Source organism: Sebastes fasciatus, chromosome 15 (assembly GCF_043250625.1).
Source record: "Sebastes fasciatus isolate fSebFas1 chromosome 15, fSebFas1.pri, whole genome shotgun sequence".
NCBI lineage: Eukaryota > Metazoa > Chordata > Actinopteri > Perciformes > Sebastidae > Sebastes > Sebastes fasciatus.
In genome coordinates, this window is record NC_133809.1 from 29630325 (window position 1) to 29645456 (window position 15132).

A 15132-nucleotide genomic window follows, 5' to 3' on the forward strand; every position below is an offset into this window, starting at 1 on the left:
CATAAGCTACCGGTCATACCAGACCAAGTGAGGCTGTAGAATCCCAGAGTGTACTGAATTAAGCAAGGATGCTATTTTTCTTATCAATTCAAATGCTAATTAAATTATATATTAATTAATATATATATATATATATATATTAATTAAATTGCTAAATGTTGTTTGAATGTTAGTTTGCTTGTCGAGTTAGAAGGTCTTTGCTTTAACAATGGAGAAACTGAACATCCCTTAACCATAAAATACATCAATTCCAGAAAGCTCACTGCATTACACCTTTAATTAATCACAAACACAGCACATCACAGCACTCAACCACACCCCTGGTATCCACCTCCTAAACAATATTGTTCCCAGGACAGACGAGATATATAGTCTCTCCAGCGTGTTCTGGGTCCACCCCGGGGCCTCTTACCAGCTGGACGTGCCCGGAAAACCTCCAAAGGGAGGCGTCCAGGAGGCATCCTGATCAGATGCCCAAACCACCTCAGCTGGCCCCTTTTGACGCGAAGGAGCAGCGGCTCTACTCCGAGCTCCTTCCGGATGTCTGAGCTCTTCACCCTATCTCTAAGGCTGATCCCAGATACCCTACGGTCGCTTGTATCCGCGATCTCATTCTTTCACTCAGTCACATCAGTTTCAATTCATATTCAATTCTAACTAGTTTTTGCTGCTGTACGTACTCAGTGCATGTTTGGCCCCATCCTGTCAACCTTGTCAAGTCACCCAATGTATTATGCTCTGTCTTTTCTCACCTGTTATGTGAGAGTTTTTTTTGCTGAAAACAGCTGCTGCAGCTGGAAATGAGGTTGAGACCAACACATCCTCACTCCCGACTCGTCAACCACCACCGCTCGGCATCGGAGACCGACGCACGGTGTTCCCCTCTTGCGTTACTTTTGGACGGACCAAGGACGGCGTGTCAATATACACTTCTTACATGCATAGCGTCCTTTCAAAATAAACTTCCATTTTCACAGTAAGTTTTAGGCAATACAAACTTAAGGTGAGGAAACGGTCGTGGTTGACGTTAACTTCACCGACTAGCAACTCACGGCACTGACGATACCGATGAGTCATGTGACTAAAGTCTGACGTGACAAAATAAGTCAACGTTACTTTTAGTTTCATACGGAACACGAACACCGGCCTTCTGGTTGAAAGTCTTGTGTTTCCCACCCGTCCTGAACGGACTCTCACGCTATTAATACTACGTCACTTTGTGTATATGTGTATGTATGTATATAGTATGTATATATAAATGGATTTTATTTAATTTAATTTTATTCTTTTTAATTTTATTTTTTTACTTGTGTATACTCTTTTTATTTCATTTATCTATTTTTTGTATATAATATGTTTTTCCTGTATCTATACTGGCTTATTTTATATTAATATTAGGTTTGTTAAGTTTCTTTGTACCGAGAATGTTATTATTGGGGAGGTTTGTGAATGTTTGTTCTGTTGTTTCAAAATGAACAAAAAACAATAAATATAATATTGAAAAAAAAAAAGAAATAAAAAATACTCTGTCACTTGCTCCGACCGTCGAATAACGTTGAATGTGGATGGGTTTACATTGGAGTTAGTTGAAAGCCTGGTTCGTCACATGCTGTTGCTAAAGGGTGCCTCCGACGTCGGTTTCCCAATGCCGAGGGGCACCGACCAAACGGCGGTATTTGACGATTTGGGAGTGAGAACAGTTTGTTGAGACGGAACAGCAACAATAAATTTGACCGACTTCAAACATAAACTATGAGCTAAAAAGCTGAAAGACAACTAAAAAGCTCTGAGGGAAACTGCCGAGCGGTTGTTAATTCTCTGTGGGTTTGTCACTGCGAGTGATCGCTCAGATTACACGTAATCATTTGATCCACTGTTAATAAAAACAGATTTATTGGTGTTACTTTCCTTATTTCCTTATTGTATATGTCTTCCAAGCATCCCCCAGGGTTTGAGCTCCCAACACACACACACACACACACACACACACACACACAGCTGCAGGTCTAATGGCTTTAGCGCTTTAAGACGTTTGTTCCCCGGCCTCCTCTATTGTCAGATTAATTACAGAGCTACTTATTAGTCCATTCTAATTGAGATGGGATTAGGCGACTCCATGGGCTCCAATTGGCTCGTCTCAGTGTTTTTCAATGGACTCCACTGAGGAGGCTGCCGTTTGCATTTGTATTGACACTACACCTACTTAGTGCCGCTCCATTTGTGAAAACAGCTCATACTGACTGGATACACATAACCGAAATCTAAAGGATGTTGTAGTTAGTGAAAATAGCTGCTATTATGCATTGATCCAACGGGGAGAATTGTGAAAAAGTATTTTTTCCTGCAGCTGCCAGTCACAGTAAAAGTCTTATTTATCCCAAACATTGTATGAACCCCAGCATAATTAAATAACTCGGAGTCTGAGGGGGAATCAAAAGTGCAACTTGATATACAGACTTCAGCAACAATTGAATTTTCAAAAAATCATCGGTCACCACCAGAAAGTCTCTTTAGGAACATGGGGAAACTTTATCCCAGAGTTCCCCCCCCCCTCCTTCACCTGGGCAGGATGCTTGCATTTCACTGCTGATTTAATAGAAACGAAACAGGATGGATTTGAGGATATTTCATTAATCTTTCTTCTCTTTCGTTGCAGAGGAAATTAAGGCGAATAGAGTTCAAAACAGAGGTTTTTTTTCCCTCTTCCCTCCTTACTCAGGCTAAAGTCTGCCAGGCACTAGTCTCTCTCTCTCCTCTCTCTCTCTCTCTCTCTCTCTCTCTCTCTCTCCGGAAAGTTAAGACCCAATTAGCCGGCCAAATTCCTGGCTGATCCCTCCGACTGAGTGGATGTGTATTCTGCTGCAGGTGTAAATATACAGTAAGCAGAGGGGTTAAACTACCAGGGATTTTACATCCTATCCTTCCCTCTGTAATACTGAAAACAAGGCATGTAAAACATTGTTATATTCAGCATGTGATATATCCAACACAGTCTCACGGCACTTTGTGAAATAGTCACGGAATTTCATCTATTTGAGTCGTGTTTATGGACACACCTTTTTTTTTTTGGTGACGCTCAGCACGACTTTCAACTTATTTTTTGGCGTTTTCCTACAAATGTCCAGCAAGAGGTGACGCATGTGCCAACTTCCACTCCAGTCTTTTCAAAATAAAACTTCTTAGTTAGGTTTACGAATAGATCGACTTAGTTAGGCTTAGGCAACAAACTACTTAGTTAGGTTTAGTAAAACATGGTGGTTTGGGTTAAAATAATACTGGAAGTGCTGAAACTTCAATATAGAAGTTACGTGACAAATAAATCAACTTTGACTTGTGGTTTCACACGGAACACAAACAGTGGTCTCCTGGGTGAAAGTCCTGTGTTTTTTTAATCCAGACACCCACCTCGACCTCCTCCCTACGTGACGTTCGCCGCTCTATATCTCGTGCTGACCATCACAAATTATTTTTTTTAATTTGTGTCGATGTACACAAATCAATACATTAAATTTAGTGACTATTTCACGAACTGCTGTGCGACTGGTCTGCTATATAACATGCATAGGTCAAAGGTCATGATAAGCACTGGGACATGTTTTCAGTTGTAATGGAAGAGAGACATAGTCTAACAATACCACAGTGTAACTAGAAGTGCACTCGCGAGAGCGCAGACCTCCGCAAAGGCCGGTTTCATGAACGCGTCATCACTTACACTGCGCATGTCTTAAAAGCCTGTGGTGTTAATGCACAGGCTGAGCAGAGTTATTAAAAAACATTCCCGAAGCCGGATCATGATCCGGATCGCCACCAAAATCAAATGGATTGTTCATTGTGCCACACCCCACCACTCCAAAAAAGTTAATTCAAATCCATCACGGACTTTTGGAGTAATCCTCCAAACGGACAAACAAACCAACAAACCAACAAACCAACGCTGGTGAAAACATAACCTCCTTCCTAGGCCTCCAGCCTTGGCGGAGGTAATAAATACTCTGTTAAAGTAAAAGTACTCATTATGCAGAAATTGTTAAATTATTATTATATATATATATATTGTATTATTATTTCACTGAACACCAAATGTGGATGCATTTGTAGAGGAAAATGTCATTTCCAGTACTTTATATGCTGTTGGGTTAGGTTTAGTAAAACATTCTGGTTTGGCCTAAAATAAGTTTGTTTGTTATGTCATTTAAGTTACAGATGTAAATTTGAAAAAAAAAATGGTTTCATATGGGACCCATCCACCCCATCCTCCTCCCTACGCGGACTTCCGTGTACCATGATTAGAAACGTAGTTGTGAAATGTCAAAAACAAATTTCCTCACAATGTGTTTCCCACGCTATAGATAGCTTACAAAATATGAAGCTTTGTTAATTTATCTAGTAGTTTTATTTCCTAAACATAACCAAGTAATTGAATTCATTTGTAAGTAAACAAAGTAAAACAAGTCGCAAACATCAACTAAAAACATGTGACGTTCGTCACGTGACAATTAAACGTCACTAACGTAACTTACAAAACAAAACACCGATCAACAACGGTTTTGAACACGGGTCTCCTGGTTAAAAGTCCAGTGTTTGTTGGACCCATCAACCGCCCACCATAAGTTGTTTTTTTCACTTTTTATATTACGTCACTAACTCTTCCCGTAGCATTTACACATGGCATACAAAAGACACACGGAAATCAAGAAAGGCGTACTTTTTGCATGTTAAACGCCTTTCGCATTATACTGTATGCCTCTTTGTGCATGCAGCTTAGTTGTATGGGAACAATTATATAGGAGACATGGTTTCAACAAACATAGTTTCTTTTGCTCAGTTTCACAAACACAGTTAACTGCTGCCTTACTTCATATTTCGGACATAAATGTTTATTGTCTCCCAGTTTGCATGGACCTTTGTATTTTGCATTTGCTCATGCTGTTTTGCATTAAAGCATTTGATTGCGAGGTATGAGAAAATCATTTTCTATGAAGTCTGTGGTTTACAGACGCTGCACATCTCTGCTGTTTCATTTGTGTGCCTTCACAGAAAGTAAAAAAAAAAGCTTGTGTTTGGAACTGTTTGCTGTTTATTCCGAGTTGTATTATCTGTATATCTCCCAGCTTTTTCCAATAAATGCATATTAAATCAGTATTACATTAACCATAACATAACCCAGTGAATTGGTCTGAGGCTATCGCTAGAATGCCCTCATGCTTATTGAATTACCCAAGCTGCGATAGAAATCTGCCGCGGTTACGTGCCAATAACAACATACTGAGAGGGGTCTAATTTGAGAGGGTGCAGTTTAAGGTTGAGTAAAGGTTTTAAAGCATTATCAGGCATTGTTTATTGCAACAGATATGCTCGCTGTAATGAAATGTTCTGTCGATTTCAGGCATGAAGTGTTTTAAACGGGGAGACGCAGCAAATTAACTCCATCCATCAGACGTAGACTCTGTTCTCCTAAAAATGACATTCCCACACACCGAACTGCATTGTCAATTACGTTTCAGGGGAACAAATTTTCTCCCTGATTGCGTTTGTTTTTGACGCATCACAAATATGTTTAATCAAAGTCCGAGCAAGTCTGCATAGGGAGGAGGTTGGGGTGGGTGGACGGATGGGTCAAACACGGGACTTTCACCCAGGAGACCGGTGTTAGTGTCCGGTGTGAAACTACAAGTAACGTACTTATTTCAACCCAAACCATAGTCTGACTCACCGGATGTATCAGCCCGTTCGTACGAAAAGGCGTATAAATGCCACAATAATGTGGAAGGCGTTTAGCGTGCAATAAGTACGCCTGCATGTCTTTTGTATGCCATGTATCCTGTGCTGACTGCAATGTAAACACATCCACACATTGGATGGGCCCAACAAATGCCGGACTTCTAACCAGCAGACCCGTGTTCAAGACCAAGTTTTATAAGTTCCGTTAGTGACGTTTGTCACGTGACGATTGTCACGTGCTTTTTGTTAACGTTTGTGACGTGTTTTCCGTAGTTGTTTCCGTACGTAGTTTACCTACTTATTCTAAGCCCAACCATGATGTTTTCCCTTAACTTAACTAAGTGTTTTTCATGCCTGAACCTAAGTTAGTGGTTCTTTTGCCTAAACCTAACTGCGAATGTTTGCATGGCGTACAAATATCCGTGTAATGTCGTGGGAATTTATACGCCTTCCCGTGAGACCGGGTTGGATATAGACTATGTGTATGAGCCTGCCATTGGCCGCCTTCAGTCGGCATTCTCCTCCCCTTCCACTATATGCGCTATCGATTTTGCAAGGGCACCGTCACTGCATCCTGTACTTAGCGCCACCCAAGGATTGTGATTTGTGAAGTCTGAAATACAAACAAGCCAGAGCGTTTGTTTTCCCCCTACAGAATGATAATGTGTGGAGCCTTACCTTTCTTTAGCACTGTGGAGATAGGTCTGGCTATGCAAGACTCAACCTGATCTAATGGGAAGGTGTATAAATAGCACGCCATTTTAAGGACATTCCGAGTGTCACACATTTAAGGCTTTTTTTGTTGTCATTTAACACCACGTTGTTGCCGTGAAACAGTCGCGGTTATGTTTAGCCAACAAAACCACTTAGTTAGGTTTAGGAAAAACATCATGGTTGGGCTTAAAATAAGTCTGTAAACTAAGTAAAATATACATGTAAACAACGTAACATAAGTATGGAAAACATCATAAATGCCACTAAAGTAACTTAAAAATAACTCAACAACTCTGTTGGACATGAACACCGTTCTCCTGGTTGAAAGTCCTGTGTTTGTTGGAACCATCCATCTCCCCTTCCAACCACCAGAAGCAGTCTTTCTCACTTTTTATTCTACGTCACTAGGTCTGAGCGTAGCATATTTACGACACAAGACACGCCAAAAGCAACAAATGCGTTCTTATTGCACGTAAAATGACTTACAAATGTATTCATACTTCATTTGGTGGGACCGGGCAGGTGAGACTACCTAAACCATTATCTTTAGCTAACCCTAACCAAGTAGTTTTGTTGCCTAAACCTAAGTGTAATTGAAAATGCAGTTTCGAAACAGAGCGGTTAAAACACTATAATGTTAAAACCCGTATGTAGAAATATTGATATGAAATGTATTTTTGCTCCAGAAAAGTAGAGATTCAACATATTCGTGGTTTGCGGAAACATACAATGCCGCCATCTTATTCTGGCGACTGGGTCGCGCTAATAGGATCTGCCAAATGCCCGAAACCAGTCCATAAATATCTGCACAGCACCGCATCTGCTGCATGTTTCTCTTCTTAAAACAAATGTATGTCTGTGTGATGAAAATACATTGTAGTGATTATTTGAATCACCCCAAAAACCAACTCAGTAATTGAATTTTACACAGGTTCTTGCAGTAAAAGCCTCTTACTTCCTCTCTGGGAGTGTGCTTGGAAAGGAAGGGGGGGAAATATGGAAGTTGACCTTGTAAACTCCTGGGAGAGAGCACGGAGCCAGAGAGCTGCAGGGCAGAGCTCTGGCAGTTTTCAGCAGTGGGGGGAATGTTGATATGTATTTCCAGGATTATTAAATTATGTATATGACAACGTCTCAGGGAACGTGCAGCATTAGCTTCAGGTTTATGAGCAGAGCCTGCATCTCCATGCTCCAGTTACCCCTAATGATGGTAATTATTACATGGCTTAACTGTAATACTGGATTGATTCTCAGGCTCCTGAATAACCCCTCATGCTGCCACGCTGCACCCCACCCCCGCCCCCCCACTCAGCTGCCCAACAAAGGCCACGTTGAGGCTGGGGAACAAACGCACCTTGCCTCGCAAAGGGGTCCCTGGAGCGGACTGGCAACCCGTGTCAGTGTTTTTGACGGGGGTTAATACTCAAACCATATAAAGATGGGATTAGGGCCCAGGCTTACACAACGAGGAAGAAAATTAAAAAGTTTGGAGGGAAATATGCGGCTAATTCCTTTCTGTCATCAGTGGATATTAAAGATTTTTAGCCGCTCTGTCAAATTATTTGTAAATCACAATGGCGGCACTGTTAAAATCAGCTTTAATTTCCAGGGGCAAGACGTGAGCAGGGAGTTTAAGTGGGGTATTGTCTCATATCAATCCCCCAGAAGACCTCAAGGTTTTTAAAGGATTTACATCCTTCCGTTGAAAAGATTCCACCCATTTCCTCTTGCCTGTTTTCCCCTTATTTTATGAGTAATTGTTCTATTTTCTTCACATATTATTTTATGTGTATTTAGACAGCACATGCAAACTACAATAAATGGAAAGAAATATCTCTTCAAATTGACCCAAACAGGTATCGAAGCGTCTTCTCCCCCTGCCGTGGGTAGAATGGGCCGTTTGGCACCTGTACTGGATTAATGGGGGACCTCTGCCAGTAGCTCGACAGAGTTAAGCTTTTAGATTGAGTTACACAGAGGGGTGGGACCCATTATGGCCAGGTGCTGGCTAGGTAATACCTCCCAGATCTCAACAATCTGGTTCTGTTTCAGAGCTGCACTGTGCTCCCCTTCCCCTGCTGCCCTGGGTCTTGGTGCTGTGCCATCACACTTGGTATTTATCAGGCCTCTCAAGGTAGACGAGGCAGGCTGCGAATTACTGCGGCCCCACGCTTTACATTGGAGGAGAACAGTTACCAGAGTGTAGAGTAAGGACACCATGCAGACTCCAGCAGCCTGTTGCACAGCTATGCTGAAGTTCAAACGTTTAGCTTAGTTTCAACCTAGTATGGGAGTTACCAGGTATGCAGGTGGAAGTCATTCCTTATTAACTGTTGCTATGATGAAAAAAATGGGAGGTAGCCTTAGTCGCAACAAGCTAGTATGACATGGTTGGTACCAATGGATTCCTTAGGTTTCATAGTTTCATATGATATCAGTATCTTCACTCTAGCTATACAACTGAGCCACTGCAACCTCCAAAAGTTTGATTGCGTTAATACATTAAAGATATTAGTGGCGTTTAAATTAATTTGCATTAACGCGTTATTATCGTTAACTTTGACAGCCCTAAAAATAACAACAACTCATAAATATCACATAATCTAATTTAGATTGTAATGTTTTACAGTAATTATAATGATTGGATTATTAAATGAATGGGCTAAAGAAATACTATTGGTCCATTGATCCCAATTAAGACTAAAAAAATCCTTGGATGATATTGCGTGGCCTACTGTACATACTGCTCTTTGATGCTTTTTGAATTTCCTGTCAACACCAGTACTGATGCTCTGGAAAAAGTTTATTCATCAATACCAGTAACAGTAGTAATATAGGCCTATGTCTGTTTCAATCCATCCATCCATCTTCTTCTTATAGCATCATAGTAGCAGTATAGCAACATGGTGTATAGGAGGCATTACCTATGCTAATACCTGCACTTATATAGTGTTTAGGCGACATTACCTATGCTAACATCTACCCCTATATAGAGTGTGTTCAAATCCGCGTACTTCTGTACTTAAACTTACTATTTTGAGTGCATAAGTGCGTTCACACTGGGAAGTACGGCAAAATGCAGTGCTCTCAAAGTACCCGGATGTTGTACTCAAAACGGTCAGATCGTTGAGTGTGGAACGCTGGACACTTTCCACACTCAATTGTCGCCATCTTGGCTACGTAGCGGAAGGGGCGGGACCACGACCACTATTCAAACAGACGTAGATAACAGAATAAAACAATACAATACGTAAACATACCGGTGCATTTTCAGCCAACAGGAGGACACATCGTAGGCGTACGTGACGACGTTGGAGACGTAATTTCCACTCTGCTTTAATTTTTTCTTCAACAAAGCAGGCAGATATTTTGGCGGGTAGCGAGCTGCGGTGAAATGTTGCGATCGTCATTTCCGGTCAGTGCGCCGCAGAGTATTCGATTTGAGACGACCCTACCCCGTTGAAATTTACGCATTACTGAAGTAAATACAGAGTGTACAAAGTGCACTACATTGAAGTGTACTTCAGTACGAGGATTGCAACACACTCATAGTGTTTAGGGGATGTTACCTATGCTAACATCAACCCTTATAGTGTTTAGGGGATGTTACCTATGCTCACATATGCCCTTATAGTGTTTAGGGGGTGTTACGTATGCTAATACCTGCCCTTGTAGCCTATAGTGCTAAGGGGGCGTTACCTATGCTAATACCTACCCTTATAGTGTTTAGGGGATGTTACCTATGCTCACATATGCCCTTATATAGTGTTTAGGGGACGTTACATATGCTAATACCTGCCCGTATAAAGTGTTTAGGGGACGTTACCTATGCTAACATCTACCATTATATAGTGTTTAGGGGACGTAACCTATGCTAATACCTGCTCTTATATAGTGTTTAGGGGACGTTACCAATGCTAACATATGCCCTTATAGTGTTTAGGGGGCGTTACCTATGCTAATAATAATAAACAATCAGCCACACGCCTCCAATTTCTGATCAAGTGGGAGTCATCATTCAGCACATCCTGGTAGGAGTAGATGGTTAAGAACGTTTGGTGCATCTGGAGTTGACTACTCTCATTTCTTTCTCCTGAAAGAAAATAAAGAGAAAATATAAGAGAAATTTAAGAGAATGTTGCTGCATGAGGCTCATTGTCACACCAAATGTTACTTATATTTTGCACTTGGGTCAGGCAGGCCTCTGCTCCTAAAGCTCGGAACAAGCATAGTTGATATTGACCATCTCAGTTTTGACACTGCAATGAGATCAGATCCTAGATTAGTATTGTGTGATAGAACTGATTTCCATCGGCCCTGGATATTGTCCACGTCTGGGCCATATACCAGAGCTACTGGAAGCAGAAACACATGGTGAAATGCAGCTGCCCGAAAGCTGCTTTATGTCATCATGTCACCTCTCTCCTTCTTCATTTGCTCTCTGGATCTCTGATGGCCAGCCCTCCATAAAATATTGCTTTTTAAAAAAGACCAGAGCTTAACATTGAGAGTGTGTTCATGTTTTATTTTTATACATTGCTGTAAATCACTTGTAAAAATGGAGCCCGGCTATGCAAAAGGCACTCTCTCACTATGGCCGTTATACACTTATAGAGCTACAGTATGGAAACATCCAACCAACCAACAGAGATTTGATATCTTAGGCTCGGATGTAATATGGAGCTAAAAAGGAACACACATGCAGTTGCTCTTAACCCTTATCCTACCAACAAATATTTAACATACAAAGACTACCGACTAAATAAAGTACTGTAAGAACAGCCCAGTCACACAGCAGTTTGTGAAATAGTGAGGAAATTGAATGTATTGATTCGTGTACAGGGTGGATATGTGGGTCAAAAAACACAGGACTTTTGCCCAGAAGACCGGTGTTCGTGTCCCATGTGAAACCACAAGTCAAAGTTGATTTATTTGTCACTTCCGTACTTAAGTTACGACACTTCCGGAGTTATTTTAACCCAAAACACAATCTTTTCCTAAGCCTAACTAAGTAGTTTGTTGCCTAAGCCAAACCAAGTCGATCTATTCCTAAAGCTAACTATGTAGTTTTATTTTGAAAAGACTGGAGCGGAAATTGACACATATTATTATTTTTAGGAAAGTTACAGTTAATTTGCATATAGTGGAAAATAAAAATAGACCTGTGTCTGTCTCCTTCACAGTGACTGACAGAGTGCCCCTCCCCCTTGATAGTGTGTGATACTTTAAATTAGGACCCATGGCAAACATTTGATCCATCTATTATATTTTAAATATTTGAACTGTATAGGCTGAAATTGGGTGCTTTTGAAACAAACAAACTTTCTAATTTTACAGCTAAACAGTACACTACAAGATGTTTCTGAAAACATCTGAGGAGAGAAATAGGCATTACAGTAACAGAATATTGATTCATATCTGATCAGCGTGCCTAGTTTGACCGTTTGTTCGGAGTTCCCGAGTGATTGACAGCTGGCTCTCATAGACAGCAGCTGGACAGCAGACCTCAAATCAGCTCTTACTGCTTGTTTTCCTCCGGTCTGTGAAATCTTGCAGATGCCATTAGGAGCACCGGAGGACACAGAGGCACATGATTTCTTCATGTACTACTGTCAGGATATAGCGACCGATTTATAAAAAATAACTTTTTTTAATCAAATTTCTCCAATCTCGCCTACTTCGGCTTTAAGTAACATTGCATAACGTAGATTACATAGCGTGCTTAATTTAAGGCGCACATGTAACATAGCCTACTTTGATTTATTTTATTGGGTTATTTTAACCCAAACCACAATCTTTTCCTAAATCTGACCAAGTAGTTTTGTTGCCTAAACCTAACCAAGCTGTTTCTTGTGAACGTGGAAGTTTATTTTGAAAAGACACTGTATGTATGTAATAAGCGGAAATTGACACGAGCAAAACTGACAAAACGTAGGGGCCACTGACCAAGCTGCTGTATTTGACGAGTTGGGAGTGAGAACACGTTACATATGTAACTAATAATCATCACGCAAACACAAGTCATAAATTGATGCTTTTCACCAGACATCGAACTGTACTCACGACTTCCACAGGTCCCACGCTATTTATTATGATATACACAAAGTTCACCTAATACACAGTTGTAGCAAGGTATTTACAAAACTTATAAAACTTATATTTATGACTGACATAATAAGTGCTTTAGTGCTTCTATGGAGAGTATCATTGCTGTGGGCGCCCCTCCAATGGTATCTAAGGTATAGATCATTTTGATTGTGCATGACATTGGACACTATGTTTTTTTTTGTTTATGTAAATTACAAATTTTGTGAAAACATCTCAAGTAGGATCACATCATGACTGGAACAGACTTGTGGTGTGAAATAAGGAACAGCATATAACGGAGTGGGAATATAAATCGTGTACAGTGTTAGAAGTGACGGGAGTTGGATGTAAATACGCACTGAGTGCCCTTTTTTAAACGCTGCCATAACAATCCTATGTGGATATGTAAAAAGACGTTTTAAAGACAGGGCTGAGGTTTAAATTCTAATGTGTTCAATCCATCCCGGTAGCGTCTGTGCCGGCTTGTTTTGATCAAATAATTCTAGGTTCCATTATGTTCCTGCCACAGCCTGCAGAGCTCATTTGAATTTCTTATAATTCCAAAGTGTGTTAAGTAGCACCTCTGTGAAAAGAGTGGGGGAGTCGGAGAGCATGTTTCAGACCTTCTAATGTGTAAATGTGTTTCTGATTCCTGACATGACACACGGTCAGACAGCAGCGTGCATAAATGTGTGTGTGTGTGTGTGTGTTCCCTTGATCCGGCCACATCACCGCCTGCCTGTAATCAGTAATTACCAGGATTGGCTGATGGATTCGGGTTCTAATGAATGATTGATGACCCCTGAAAGAAAGCGGTCGGGGCCTTTATGTCCTCTGACAACATGACGTTAGCACTGAATTGAAACCATTTAAGTAGAAAATGACTGGACACAGGCATGGCTCAATAGCAGGTACCACACTGCCATTTGAAAAAAAGGACACATTTGCATTCGCCCCCTTTCTTTGAATAGTCTGTATATTCATCTGAAATCTGAACTCTTGCTGCTGCCAACAGCTCAGGGCTGTTCTTAGGGAAATCAACCCAAATGCTACACTGCCTTGAATGCTTCTAAAGTGCATCTCTTTGACAAAACCACAGGAAATAATAACACACTGATTTGTTATGTAAAAACGAGTTTAAACTTTGAAATCCATTTTATGTGCCAACATTTATGTGAAGACTTTGTTTCTATACTGTGGAGCTTTTTACACCCGACTTCCTGAAAGAAGACTGTCCTCCCAAGAAGATGGTGAGAAAATGTAAAACAGGAGAGCGCTGTTCGCTTCCCGTTCCCAGTGGTTTCTATTTCCATGACCACGATCGATTGTAACCATGTCAACAAAGGTTCCCTAAACTTAATCAAAGTATTATTTTAACTCAAACCAAGATATTTCCCTAAACCTAACCAATGTGTTCTGTGCCTTAACCTAACCAAACCTTAAAACATCATAAAATGGATTTATTATTATTATTATAATTAGGGCTAATATCAAGTTAACACGATATTAACGCAAATTCGAAAAAAAGGCCACTTATTCCTTTAGCGCATTAACGCAACTTGCTATTTTTAGCGTGAAGGAGGTTAAATAACTTAAGCAAAATTTTGGCGAGGAAAAAAACAGTCATGGCCATTTTCAAAGGGGTTCCTTGACCTCTGACCTCCAGATATGTGAATGAAAATGGGTTCTATGGGTACCCACGAGTCTCCCCTTTACAGACATGCCCACTTTATGCTAATCACATGCAGTTTGGGTCAAGTCATAGTCAAGTCAGCACACTGACACACTGACAGCTGTTGTTGCCTGTCGGGCTGCAGTTTGCCATGTTATGATTGGAGCATATTTTTATGCTAAATGCAGTACCTGTGAGGGTTTCTGGACAATAACTGTCATTGTTTTGTGTTGGTAATTGATTTCCAATAATAAATATATACAGACAAATACAGTGGACAAATATGCTGCTTTATGCAAATGCATAAAGCAGCATATTTGTCCACTCCCATGTTGATAAGAGTATTAAATACTTGACAAATCTCCCTTTAAAGTTATCCCTACTTATGTTGTGTTGTTTACGTACGTATTTTACTCAGTTTACGTACTTATTTTAAGCCCAACCATGATGTTTTTCCTAAACCTAACTAAGTGTTGTTGTTTCCTAAACCTATCTGCGCCCGTTGCCGTAGTTTTGTTGCCTAAACATACACCGCGACTGTTTCACGGTAACGACGTAACGTTAAATGACACGCGAAAAGCTGTTTCACAACGTTTACCCTGTGGCGTGAAATGCCACGTGAAACGCCTAGAATGCGTTATCATGACCCGCGGAATGTCATTAAAACAGCATGCTATTTATACGCCTTCCCATGAGATCATCAGGTTGGGTAAACATTGAAAGTGGTTAAGTTTAAAGCCCCTAAGTGTAGATTTTTTTTTTATTATTAATTATCATTTAGGATTTACAAAGCTCAGACAATACTGACATCTTGCCACAGTATTATATCTCTGGACTGTGTCACAGTTACAATAATATTACAGACAAAAGAATCAAAGAGGTTGAATTCTCCAAAAGAAAATCATCACCCTCTCCTTCAGCCAGCCCCACAAGAACAA

General features: G+C 40.6%; 1 long non-coding RNA gene across 1 annotated transcript in view; it reads right to left on the minus strand.

The window, feature by feature from the left end:
- LOC141783408 (uncharacterized) overlaps positions 1–15132 on the minus strand; it is a 395872-nt gene that overhangs the window by 135872 nt on the left and 244868 nt on the right. The gene's annotated exons all lie outside the window — the stretch shown is intronic.